Genomic DNA, 15,020 nt, shown 5'->3' with positions numbered 1-15,020 from the left:
ATCTTTGAGAAGTCAATGGGATGTGTACTAGCACAACATGATGAAACTGGACGAGCTGTTTACTATCTCAGTAAGAAATTCACTAACTGTAAGAGTCGATATTCCTTAATTAAAAAATTGTGTTGTGCTTTGGTATGGATTACTAAGAGACTGAGACAGTATTTGTTGTATCACACAACCTGATTAATATCAAGATTGGATCCATTAAAATATTTGATGGAATCAACTGCTTTAACCGGAAGAATGGCAAGATGGCAAATGTTTGTTATCCGAATTTGATATAGTCTATTAGAAAGTGGTAAAAGGAGGTACTATTGTTGAGCAGAGTATTAGAAGACTATGAGCCAATAAAATTTGATTTTCCAAATAAGGACTTAATGAGTATATTTATAGCGGAAGAAGATGCTCTGAATAATGAGGCCTAAAAAATGAACTTTGATGGTGTCTCGAATGCTGTGGGACATGGAATTGGGACAATACTAGTTTCACCAGAAGGAGATCATTATCCTTTCACTAGTAGGCTCACATTTGAATGCACGAACAACATGGTAGAATATGAAGCATGTATATTGTGTATTCAAGCAGCAATTGAGCGCAAAATTAAAAGCTTGGAAGTATTTGGTGATTCTGATTTGGTTATTTATCAACTTCAAGGGGAATGGATGACTTGAGACTCCAAATTGATATAATACACGGATTTGGTAATGGATTTGATCAAAGAGTTTGAAGAAATTTCTTTCACTTATCTTCCCCATGAAGAAAATCAAATGGAGGATGCTCTGGTTACGTTAGCAACCATGTTTAAGGATAATGATCAATCTTGAATTATGTCTATTTGAATGAGTATAAGAGAAATGCCAGCTCATTTGCAACATTGAGGAAGAAAAGGAAGACAGTTTCCCTTGGTATTATGATATTCTCCAGTATGTGAAGTATTGAGCTAATCAAGCTGAAGTAACTGAGAATGACAAAAAAACTTTGAGAAGATTGGCAATGGAGTATGTTCTCGATGGAGACATTTTGTAAAAAAAGTATAAAAAAAAGTAAAAAAAAAAAGAAGAAAAAAAAAAGCAAAGATCAGATGTTTTTGAGATGTGTGGATAGAATTGAAGCCAAGAAAATACTTGTAGAAGTCCATGAAGGAGTTTGTGGAACACATGCAAACAGATTCACAATGGTTAGGCAAATCATAAGGTTTGGATATTACTGGTCCACTATGGAAGGAGATTACATCATATTTGCTCGAAGATGTCATAAATGTCAGATCTATGATAACCAAATACATGTTCCTCTTTCACCACTCCATGAATGCACCTTATCCATTTTCAATGTGGGGCATCAATGTCATTGGAGCAATTTCACCAAAGGCTTCAAATGGGTATCATTTTATCTTAGTGGCCATCGACTACTTCACCAAATATGTTGAAGCTGCCTCTTATGCTAATGTCACAAAAAGAGCAGGTTTGCAGATTCTCAAAAAAAGAAATCATTTGCAGATATGGAATACCAGAAAGGATCATTACATATAATGCATTGAATCTGAACAATGATTTAAGTCTGCACAAAGTTGAAGATCAAACATCACAACTCGACTCCTTATCGCCCGAAAATGAATAGGGCAGTAGAGATAGAGAATAAAAACATCAAGAAGATCATCACAAAAGTAATTGAAATATATAGAGACTAGCATGAGAAATTACCTTTTGCACTGCTTTCTTATCGCTCTATTCGTACATCTACTGGGCAACACCATTTTTTTTTTAATATGGGATGGAAGAAGTTTTACCTGTTGAAGTAGAAATTCCTTCTTTGAGAGTATTGATGGAATTGAAACTTGATGAGGCTGATTGGGTACAAAGTAGATTTGAACAGTTGAATTCGATTGAAGAGAAAATACTTTCGTGGGAAGTGGATGTCAAACTATGAGATTGATCAAGCACAATCATTCCAGAAGAACATGGAGTATCCAGAGAGCATCAAGAGAGAGACACATACGAGCAGATTCAAGTTGAGCAAGACATGATTAAAGGCATCAGAATGAATTGATCCTTGGTTCAATACTCTAAAACACTTATTTGGGCCTACTTATACTTTTCTTACATAACCATGAACCATGGCCTACATTACATGCCTTAAAAAGTCCCTTCTAATCATACATGGATTTCTAGACAGAAGAGGTTATCTTCAGATTTCATCCCTTCCATCAGGATTAATCTTTATTTGCAAAAATTTTTCTAAAATCTATAATGTGTGATAGGAAAAATGACAAAGGGGGTATCAAGACATAAATTTTGAATGACGTTTTGAAACCAAAGGAGGATTCGAGTTGAAAACCTGAAAAGGTGGCTCGAATATTAAATGGTGCAGCTGAGGCGATCACACAAATTCCTTGATAATGCATTGCACAATCTGAGTGTGACCATGAGAGTTTGGAGTCGGAGACACTTCCAGTAGATGAGCTACCCCATCAAATCAGTGAACATCAAATAAATAAAAAGGCCAAACTATTGACCAAAAACAACCTGAGAGATTCAAACCATTGACCAAACACAATAACCTGAACCATTTCCCAAAGATAGCTTTGATCTTGACACTTGTCAAAAAGTTATCATTTATTGAAGGATTAACAGTGTAATTAATTATTTGATATCCAATGAACTCTAGTTTTATGATTTATTACAATTATAAAACTTAGAGAGGGGCAATATTTTTAAAACTTTTGATTAAACATTTTTCAAACTCTTCTAATTGATATTTTCAAAACTTTTGAAAATAAAAGAAGAAGAAATACACTTTTCAAACAAGACAATCTCTATAGGATGGATCTTGGTATTTGACATGTGACTCTCAGACACAAAGCTTATGCTTAGAATCAGTGTTGAAGCAATAGAGGACATCTTTGAAGATTCAACATCAAATGTTGGGGCATCTTTGAAGATTCAACATCAAAATGTTGGGGCATCTTTGGAGATTCAATATTGAATATTGGGGCATTCAATATCCTGATGCGAATGATCAGATCTTCTGAAGGCATTTCCTCCACCAGCAGGAACAAGCAAATTATCAGTATCCTCTTATGTTGTTTCTCTTTAAAAAAAAATTGTCTCACTTGAGATAATTTCTCAAAACAAATTTTGTCTCACTTGAGATAATTTCTCAAAACAAATTTCGTATCGCTTGAGACAATTTCTCAAAACAAATTCCGTCTCAGTTGAGGCAATTTTTTTCTAAGATACAAATTTTGAATCTGTTTCACTTTAAACAAATTTTATAATCTTTGAATCAGATTCTTTTGAAACACCCATCTGTAAGATCATTTCTTCTGAAACGAATTTTGTCTCTCTTGAGACAATTTCTTTTTTAAAAAAATTTCTTCATTTGAAACAAAGTCGTCTCACTTGAGACTGTTTTACTTAAAAGAATACATTTCATTTGACTCACGATTGTTTTTCTTAAAACAAGATTTGTCTCGCTTGAGACAAGTTTTATTCAAAACAAGACATTTCATTTCTTAAAACAACTTTCGTCTCGCTTGAGACATTTTTTTTACTCGAAATAAGAAGATTTATTTCACTCAAGATTGCTTTTAAAGAAGATTTTATCTCTCTTGAGATAGTTTCCCTCGAAACAAAAGATTTTATCTCGCTTGAGATAGTTTCCCTCGAAACAAAAGATTTTGTCTCACTTGAGACAGTTTTTGCTCGAAACAATAAGATTTATTTCACTCAAGATCGTTTTTCATTGAAACATAAGATTTTATCTCTCTTGAGATAGTTTCCCTAGAAACGAGTTTTGTCTCCCTTGAGACAGTTTCCCTAGAAACGAGTTTTGTCTCTCTTGAGACAGTTTCCCTTGAGATAGTCTCCCTTGAGACAGTTTCCCTTGAAACAAATTTTGTCTCCCATGAGACGGTTTCCCTTGAAAAAAATTTTGTCTCCCTTGAGACAGTTTCCCTAGAAACAAATTTTGTCTCCCTTGAGACGGTTTCCCTTGAAACAAATTTTATCTCCATTGAGACAGTCTCCCTTGAGACAATTTCACTTGAAACACGATTTTATCTCGTTTGAGATAGTTTCGCTCGAAACACAATATTTTGAGAAACCATCGCGATATGCAGGGGTTTCTTGATGAAAAGCTTGAAGGACCATCGTGATATGTAGGGGTTCCTTTGATAACAAACTTAAAAGACCATCATGATATGTAGGGGTTCTTTGATGACATGCTTGAGAGACCATCGTGATATGTAGGGGTTTCTTGATGACATGCTTGAGAGACCATCGTGATATGTAGGGGTTTCTTGATGACATGCTTGAGAGACCATCGTGATATGTAGGGGTTTCTTGATGACAAACTTGATGACAAGCTTGAAGGACCATCGTGATATGTAGGGGTTCTTTGATGACAAGCTTGAGAAACCATCGTGATATGTAGGGGTTTCTTGATAAAAAACTTGAGGGGCCATCGTGATATGTAGGGGTTACTTGATGACAAACTTGATGAACACTTGAGGGACTATCGTGATATGTAGGGGTTCCTTGGTGACAATTAAGAAACTGAGCCTTCGGCGGTTTCTTGATTTTTAAGCTCTTCGGGCCATCCATAAGACCTTCAGTGCAGGATGTTTTCAAATGAAATCTAAGAAACTGAGCCTTCGGGGGTTTCTTGATTTCTAAGTCCTTCGGGCCATCCATAAGACCTTCAGTGCAGGATGTTTTCAAATGACATTTAAGAAACTGAGCCTTCGGGGGTTTCTTGATTTTTTAAGTCCTTCGGGCCATCCATAAGACCTTCAGTCCAGGATGTTTTCAAATGAGATCTAAGAAACTGAGCCTTCGGGGGTTTCTTGATTTCTAAGTCCTTCAATCCATCCATAAGACCTTCAGTGCATGATGTTTTCAAATGAGATTTAAGAAACTGAGCCTTCGGGGGTTTCTTGATTGTTTAAGTCCTTTAGACCACCATAAGACCTTCGGCAAGATGCTTTCAACATTTTCGTTGCTCGATTCACGGCATTTCGAATCAGTGACGCCTTGCTTAAGGAATTGACATTTCCAATGGAGAGTTCATAATGAGAAGAACTCATTCGACAGAGGGAGAAGAAGTTCATAATGAGAAGAGCTTGTTCGACCTATCACTTGATTCACGGCATTTCGAATCAGTGATGCCTCACTTGAGGAATTGACATTTCCAATGAAGAGTTCATAATGAGAATAACTCATCCGACAGAGGGAGAAGAAGTTCATAATGAGAAGAGCTTGTTCGACCTATCACTCGATTCACGGTATTTCGAATCAGTGATGCCTTGCTTGAGGAATTAACATTTCTAGAAGAGTTCATAATGAGAAGAACTCGTCTTAAAGAAGAAAGTTCATAATGAGAAGAACTTGTTCCTTTCAAGTCCACCACAGAAGGAGGTGACTCAACATTTTCAGTGAAGAGTTCATAATTAGAAGAACTTATTCAATCTTACATCAGTATTTCTAGTGAAGAGTTCATAATGAGAGGAACTCATCCAACAAGAAAGAAGAAGTTCATAATGAGAAGAACTTGTTCAATCTAACGATAAAGGATATCTAAATCAAACGTTAAAGGACCAGACAAAAACTGGTTGTCTTTTTCATCTTTGCCCTATTCTTGTTAACACAAGAATGTGCAAAGAGAGGTAGCTGTAGACACCCATTTTTTGGAATCAAAAATATATTATATTATTATTATTATTATTTTTAATTATTAATTATTACATTTTTACAAATTGTTGCAGGCTTATTCTCAAAAGCCCAGATACAAGAACAAGCCCAGACCCGAAACCCATGAACCAGGCCCAAGCTTATGAAGACAAACTAAATTAGGGTTTTAACCCTAAATGGTTCCAGCGCCTCCAATGACACCAACCGCTGTAACAGTTCACAGTCGGCACCGCATGCTCCGGCCGTGCACTGATGAGTCACCAACAAGGCCACCAGCGTCATCCCTTACGTCAAATAGCAGCAAAATCAACCACAACCCACTTAAACCTAATTCATCCACAAGACAATTTTAAATACATAAATCTCGGATTTTTTGTGGATTTATTTACCAAATCCGAGTCCTACACTCCATTACAAGCAAGCATAAAAGGGGATTCAAAGAGACAAGAAAAGGGGGGAAGGCAATTAATAGAAGAAAAAGGGGAGCATAGCAGCTGTACAGGGGATTTCATCAAAGGATCAACGATTAGCAAGGGATAACGCCAAAACAACGAGGATCCATTGTAAGAAAAAAATAGTACATGTAAAAGGGATTCAGCCCTTTTTTCCCGAAACAAATAGAAACAATTTTTATTTTATTTTACTCTCAAAATCGAAAATCAACATTCACAAAAGGGCATTTAGCATTTTTTCAGGTGAAAATAATACCAAACACAAAGAGTATTAACAAGGAGGTATCTAACTTATTTTGTTTATTTTTATAATATTCGTGTGTGTGGTATTTGCTTGAAAAGATAAGGATCAAGAGCTTACCAATTTGAGCCACCGGGATTGTGACCGAAGAGTTGAAGATTGCTCAGGAAACCTTGCATAAGAGTTAGGGGTTAGTTTCTATGGTTGGGGTTTCTTGGAAGTGAGCAACGCAGTATGGAGTGGAGAATAAAGAAGAGTGATCGGTCGAAGAAGATAACGAGGAAGAGAGTAATGAAGAGTAAAAAGAGAATAGAGGATAGAAGGGTGAAGAAACGGCGCAGAGAAGGGGGAAGGTTTAGGTTTGGCTTAGTTTGTTTTATTCTTGGTATTCTTAATAAAGTAACAAACTAAATAATATGATTAGAATATTACCTTGCTTCACATGGCAAGAATAGGATGCTGGTGGGCTATAAATACAATAAAATAATAAACTTGCATGTTGAATAGTCTTATTAAGAAAATAGGTTTAGTTTAAAAATGTTTGGGTAATTTATTGGCGTGAGAATAGCATTAGTTTACTTTAGTTTATATATTAAAAAGCTTAGGTAAAATTAGAGTTTAGGGTCACTAGTTTACTTTTAATTTACATGTTTAATTTCACATTTATTTAAATTTAGTCATCATTTTATATATGTATTTTTTTTAAATTTATAGTTTGGCACGTTATGTTTTTATTTTTTTGCATTTAAGTCATATTTATGAATTACATATTAATATATATATGTATGTATAATTTATAATTTATAATTACATTGTATATAGAAATTATATTATTGAATATGTTCATGTCACCACCCGTCCTAATATGTCGTTTCATTTTTTTTATACTCAATTGATTTCTTTATGTTATTTTATTTTATATATTTATATATATATATATATATATATATAATTTGATAAAAATATAGTAATGATCTTTCAAATGGTGAATCCATAAAAACATGCCTTAACTAATCAAGAAAGCGTTTTTTAAGATTGTCCATACAAAATAATACCCCTTATATTTTTCATTAAACGGATCATAATTTAACTTGATATTTGATTCAGGATTTCCACTATTACAACGTGTAAACAACACAGTATCAATTTTGGGCGCTATGGGGGTGCTAATCCTTCCCCATGCGTAACCGACTCCCGAACCCATTTTAATAGAATATTTGGTAAACGCATATCAGCTTTTGTCTTAAAAAATGATTTTTCTTAAAATTGTTTTTAAAAGACGTTTTTAGGTATTCGACCTACCTAACCCAAAGGTTGATGACGACTCTTTCCAATTTAATTCAAATTAATCCAAAATCACCAAATTTTCCAAAATTAAAAATCGTAACTGTTTTCTAAACAATAAACGATTGTCCCGCCGAAAAATGGTTACGACAGTATGGGTCGGACTTCAAAATTCATTGAAGGTTTCAATTAACTTGACATGTGACTGGATTTATAGTCGAAAGTTTATAAACCAAAATCGATACACATGATCGCTTTTCTTATTATGTCGGTAGCTTTAAACCATAAAAGAAGAATTCGATAACATGTTCGATTATCATGATCAGTCAAACATTTATTGTTTGATGGAATTTTATTAACTTATGTTCAAACATGATAGATGACAAGTTTTGAGTTTTCATATTTTAATGTTTTAACATACTTTGCTTAAGGATTGGAGCATATATCATGCTTCGAAACAGCATTTTAAAGTGCATTTGATATATTGTTTTTATTTAATTATAGTAACGAAACTATCATTTTTAATTAGCAGATTATATTTTATATTATTACTAAGTTAAAGTTTATGTCAGTTTCGTTTACATGTTGAAAGATTTTTAAGTAGTTTTCAAGGGCCATTTAAAGTTGTGATAAAACAATTTGAATTGTTTTAAAATGTTGTTTTTTAATGATATTAAATGGTCATTATTCAACATTGAAAATAAGTCTATATATGATAGGTTTGAAAACAGAAGAATCATATTAGATGAAAAAAAACCTTTACGTGATTAATGATGTGATGAATTTTTATAATATTTTAAAAACGTTTGCTTTAAGAGTTTAAAGCATAAACCGGTTTGAATTTAAAGCATTTACATGCAATAAATAGAAACATTTGATGATTAGTTCAAATGTTTCATCTTTAAGTTATTCTTGCTTTTAAAAATCGTTCGAATATTTATGCTTTGAAACATTCGGTTGACTTAAATGTTATTTAAAAGCATAAAATTATTAAATATGTTAAAGAATAGCTATTTTTTTTAACAATATTATATGCGTTCACCGTTGGAAATAAGTACGCATTTACATGCATTTTTAAGATTTATTTTCAATGCATGTTTTTGATAAATATGCTTACATATGGTGTTACATATTAGTAAAAATAGTTTACATTTACTTTAGTCTTCGCACTGGTTTAAAGGCATTGAAAATTATAGCTCCGTTGTTTAAAGAAAAACATTGATAATTATTATAACATTTATATATTATGGTTATTGATAATTGTTTTATAAATTTCAAGCATAGAAATATTTTAAAATGCTTTATCAAGTTTAAGACATATGAATGATTTTTAAAGTTAAGAGCTTAATAATGATTATTATTAATGATAATAATTTGTATTTCAGTTTTTAAGCTTCAGGTTTTCAATTGTGGAAAGAAAATTTGTATGCTTTATATTCAATCTATGATTAATACTAAATACTATGAAAGGAAATAATAACCTTTAAAAGTTATTTTTATTCTTTCCATTAAATTAGTATCAAATGCATATTGTCATGTGATAAGAGAAGTTAATCATGTGAATTGATATTTGTTTTAACTTATAATTTCTCTTTTATATGAATATAACATGTTGAAACATGATGCGAGTGACAATATACAATAAATTTTCGAGAAATTTGAATGATGACATCAATTTTGAAGAAATATGAAGTATAAATGAGAAGATTCTCCAAATTTGTTAGTTTTCAAATTATGGTTTATATTCTGCTATCTGTTGAATAAATGCCGCAAAATATTAAAGATAAGGATTTTATTATTATCAATAATTTTTATAAAAATTTATTACTGTTATCAAATTTCAAAAACTAATTTATTCTAATTTGAAGATTGGTAGATTCAAGATCATCCTATTTAAGAGATGGTGATGCAAAGTGCAAATATTTAAGTTACACGCAAGGTGAGAGTGAACAAATCTATTTGGGAATTATAATTCTGTATGCAAGATCATATTATTCAGACTTGTTGCTTGTTAATTTATGCTTTTTAAATACAATAATTAGAATAAATGCGCTTTCAAGTTAAAATGCAGCAAAACAAGTTTTTAGCGGCATTTTTAAACGCCGCTAAAAACCTTTTTGGCACAAAAAAAATGTCGAAAAAACATCGCTGAAACAAACGCCGCTAAAGGTAATGATATTTAGCGGCATTTTTTTTACAAACGCCGCTAAAGGTAATGATATTTAGCAGCATTTTTTACAAACGCCGCTAAAGGTAATGATATTTATCGGCATTTTTTACAAACGCCGCTAAAGTAATGATATTTAGCGACATTTTTTACAAACACTACTAAAGGTTATGATATTTAACGGCGTTTTTTCAAAACACCTCTATTTATATTTTCTTTTGTGGCGTTTTGTCCCAAAAAACCGCTAAATGTTCTAGCATATAGTGGTGTTTGTTCCCAAAAATACCGCTAAATGTTATGTCATATAGTGTCGTTTGTCAATGTAAAACGCCGCTATTAGCTACGTATATAGTGGTGTTTTCTGTATAAATGTCGCAAAAGATCTAGAACTTTAGTGGAGTTTTTCAAAAATGCTAGTATTGACTATGAATTTAGTGACGTTTTTGTACACAAATGCTGCGAATTGAAACTAATTTTTCAAATGTTATTTTCTACTCTTTTGTTACCCAAATTTAACCTGTAGCATTATTCAATAAACTTGACATATATAACAACAAACTTGAAATCCATAATAATAAATCAAAGTTTCCATTAACGTAAAATATAATGTAGTTCAACATTGTTAACTAGAATAAACAATAATAACACCTAAGATGGTGGACTCTGGTGTTGATTTTATCGTATCATCTATATCATAGCTTGAAATTGATTTTGAAAGTCTTCACATTTTTTCTGATATGTTGTTTATCTCTCTGCTTCCCTTGCTTCAGTTTCGACTCCATTTCGATATCCGTCGCTTACCCTTGACAAATCCATCCAACTCTTATCAATTTCGTATTTCTGTATTATCAATTTCAAATGTTAATTGCTAATATTATAGAGAAAATAAGAAACTAAACATAATCATTACATTTAATTTCGTATATAGTGGCATTTTCTGTATAAACACCGCAAAAGATCTAGAACTTTAGTAGCATTTTTCAAAAACGCTAGTATTGACTATGTATTTAGTGACGTTTTTGTATACAAACGCCGCGAATTAAAACTAATTTTTCAAATATTGTTTTCTACTCTTTTGTTACCCAAATTTAACCTATAGCATTATTCAATAAACTTGACATATATAACAACAAACTTGAAATCCATAAGAAGAAACTTGAAATCCATAATAATAAATCAAAGTTTCCATTAACGTAAAATATAATGTAGTTCAACATTGTTAACTAGAATAAACAATAATAACACCTAAGATGGTGGACTCTGGTGTTAATTTTGTCGTATCATCTATATCATAGCTTGAAGTTGATTTTGAAAGTCTTCACATTTTTTCTGATATGTTGTTTCTCTCTGCTTCCCTTGCTTCAGTTTCGACTCCATTTCGATATTCGTCGCTTACCCTTGACAAATCCATCCAACTCTTATCAATTTTGTATTTCTGGATTATCAATTTCAAATGTTAATTGCTAATATTATAGAGAAAATAAGCAACTAAACATAATCATTACATTTAATTTCACAATTGAGAACATAGCTTTTGGCATACCTTAAATAGAATATTAATTATATAAGGATTCTTCTTTACAAAATCCCTAGAAATTAGTAACATTCATATGAATTAGTAGTTGTTCTTATTTTACATAATTTCCTAGCTTAAAAATTGTACACCTCTATTTATGAGAAGAACTTTTCCTATTCGTGAAAAGGCATTGTTTTATTCCAAGTTGAGCGTTAAAGACTCTTCCTAATGAGTCTAAGGTAAGGTGTTCCCTTTGACGAGTTTCATATATAGTGAATCATAGGTTCTTGTGGTAGAAATCGCAAAAAAGAGAAGGCCCTCTCGATCAAAGAAGACTTTCTGATGAATAGTCAGTTATTCGATCCATAACCTATGACTAACATTATCTCATTATCCTTTCTCTCCTTTCCTTTCCAATTCATCCCATAACCAAACAATTGATTCTGATATCACAAACCCTTCCCTTTCCTTTACTCAGTTCGCTCCAAACATACTTGAAAAAAAGGGGAAGATTAAACAATGAATTATCCAGTTGTTTTATAGTGATTACAAGTTGAAAAATTATCTCGTTTATCTACTAATGCAGAAACCTTATAGAACAAGTCATGAAAGAGTTGTTCCCTTCATGTATCCATGCACGAGTGTTCGGGGATATTACACTACTATTTCAAGATTCATTTTTGGCAGTGTCAAGAAACTCTTACTAAGCCCTATCTTGAATGGAAACTATGTTGTAGGGTTGGGGATCAACAGGTTCTGTTCTGAATAACTTAAATCAATTGATTTTTCAGGTTGATATCTTCTTCTTTAACCAGTGGTACATGTAATAAGCTTAAAAACAAAAGTGTACAAACAGAAAATAACATACAACAAAAGTTTATGCCTATGTTAATTTGTACAACAAATGCCACTATAGCCTTAAAGGTTGAGCTTTGGAGCATTCATGAAATACATAATAGGAAAATGTACCTCTCATATGGTTCATCCTCGCATGAATTTCCAGAGGATGAAAGCCAGTCTAAGTCAACAAAGTTAGAGCAATTAACTTTGACAAGTTTCAAGATAGCGATCTCTTTGCACGTCTCCAAACAAATGCCTTCGAGACATAGAGGGTGTACACCTGTCCAAAGAATTTGAAGATATCTGTATCAAACAAGAAATTTGAAGGGGCAACCATATATGCAACATGCTACTTATGATCCATTAATTACAGGAAAACGTGAAACATGTGCTTCCACCAGCTGATCCATGCAACAACACTAGACTTAAAAATTTATGAAAGCACTGATACAAAAGAATATGCAACTCAAGAAAAACTTCAGGTTAAGGGAAATCTCTAGTGGCGTTCCGCCACAATTCAAAGAAGCCCCCATAACCAGAATTTCCTTATTAACAACAAAGTTGATGTGATCCAATTCAGCATCATATTTAACTTGGCTATTCCAACCTTTCAAGTGAAGAAACTTTCTATCTTTACACATAATAATGCATATTTCATATGCTATAACATAGTTATATTCATATACATATATTACATATATAGTCATAATGATAACTTATTCATTACTATGTGAGATATAAGTTATTATTATATATACTATAGTACACATTTCTATCTTATATACATTATATAAGTTCATATACTTAACTTATTTCTTTATGTTATGTGTGTAGGTATATTCGGCCACAACTTGGGAGCTATATTGGAGCTAAACGGAGAAAGAAAAGGAAAGGAAACTTACATGGGGACGTTTAGGAGTGCATAAGGAACAATTGGTGAGAAGTCCGGAGACCCGTGAGCTCATAGCTAGATTGAGCTGAAGATTTGAGCTACAAGATGACTTCAATTCAGCTGGGGAGCTGCACCAACGTCATCACCACTTAGGACTCTTCAAATATGTCCTTAGTCAAAATTTCTAAAATCGTACCTTTTCGCGAATAGTTGCCACCTCAAGAGGTACCTTTTAACAAGGAGGTGCCATAATGATCACCATGCTACAACTAACCTATGATCAACTCACCTCCATCTCATTCACCTTAGAACTAGCTCAAACATGAAAGGTTACATTTCCAAACATTGTGACCTTTCATGAGTGATGACGCCCTTTCATCAAGGAGCATGTTGGTGAAGAGATTGTATCCATTGGAGGCTTAAATCACCAAGAGACATGAGATGAAGCTCCATGACTATTCGGCCACACCACATGCCTTGCACATGAGAGCTTTGGCGTCAACTTGAGGAGGCATATCATCATTCGACCAAGAGAGATGACTTTGGCACCAAGATGAACCAACATGCCACATTCGACCAAGGGAGATGTCTTCCCACCTTTGCCGAAACATCAAGCCCCTTTATGAAGGGTTAGCCGAACCAACACCAAGCTTTAGGATATATCTCTTCATTCAATTAATTATGTATTTTCATTAAGAGACATGTACCTAGCCGAAACACTATGTAACCATTCAGCCAAGTCCTCTCATTTCCTATAAATTGAGAGACTTGCCATCATTTGTACTCATCTCATTCATATTATAAACAAACCTTTGTGAGTTTAATCTCTCTTCAAAGTTCTTTGTGAACTTTATCGATTAAGCAAGTATAATTTCTTATACTTGTGGCGTCAGTCCTTCCACCTTGATTCCTAAATTCCTAGATTTTTATCTAGTGGGTTGAAGACACTTTCATCACCCCCTCAAGCAAGTTTGTGAAGATCAGGATTGTGCTTCCTAGCATAGTTTCTTCTTTGGCGTGCTTGAGATACAACATCAACACCATCAACATCATCCATCAAGACCATTAACATCTTCCTAATTCCGCAACCATCTCTTTCATTTCTTTCCATTTCATTACTTTTATTATATAACCATTTCTTAAGTCCATAATTAATCTTATTTCTTTCTTATTTTTGTTCCAATCCAAATTTATAATTCAAGGAAATCAGTACTTGTCAATCCTAGATTGGGACACAATAAATCTATCTACTCACTTCCATCAAAGCGTGTAGATTCAGACTACATCAAGCGGTATTCAGAGCATAGTTGGATGGACAACAAAAGTGTCATTGGCGTGCAAACAACAAAAGCAAAAAGAAAAATATCAAAAATAAAAGAAAGGCTCCTACAACAATCAAGGGAGTTCAAAGACAAAAAGAAGAAAAATCAGAAAAAAAGAAGAAGAAAAAAAGAGAATTTCAAAAAGAAAAACAAGGCCAATGAATGTGCTCTACCATTGCAAGTACATCAAAGAGGTATATCTATACTAGAGAAGATAAACTTATTGTTTCTTCTGAAAGGTTGCAGTAAGTGTTGTTTCTTGGATTGTAAGTCACATCTTCCTTTTCTATACTTTTTCCTTTTCTTCAACCATTTCTTTCTTTTAAATACCTTGAATCCTTCTTCTACCTTTCCATTTCGTTTTCTCCTTTCTACCCTAACCTATTTGCAGCCGACGCACATAAGAAGAGAATTAACTTGTTCTAATCTTGAGTAAGTTCTTCAAAGGACTTAGCAAGATAGATCGAGTGGAAAAAGGCTAATTGAGTAAGTGAGATCAGAAGGGGAATTGTTAAAAGCCAAGTTATATTCCCGAGAGTAAACACGAGTGTTGAGTGGAATGATCCAATCTTTTCTTTGGAGCGAAATTTGTGAGGCTTTGTGAGTGTGCTGGTAAGGT

The sequence above is a fragment of the Hibiscus syriacus genome, unplaced genomic scaffold (assembly GCF_006381635.1).
Source record: "Hibiscus syriacus cultivar Baekdansim isolate YM2019G1 unplaced genomic scaffold, ASM638163v2 tig00111952_pilon, whole genome shotgun sequence".
Lineage (NCBI taxonomy): Eukaryota > Viridiplantae > Streptophyta > Magnoliopsida > Malvales > Malvaceae > Hibiscus > Hibiscus syriacus.
Note: the sequence above shows the minus strand (reverse complement) of the source record.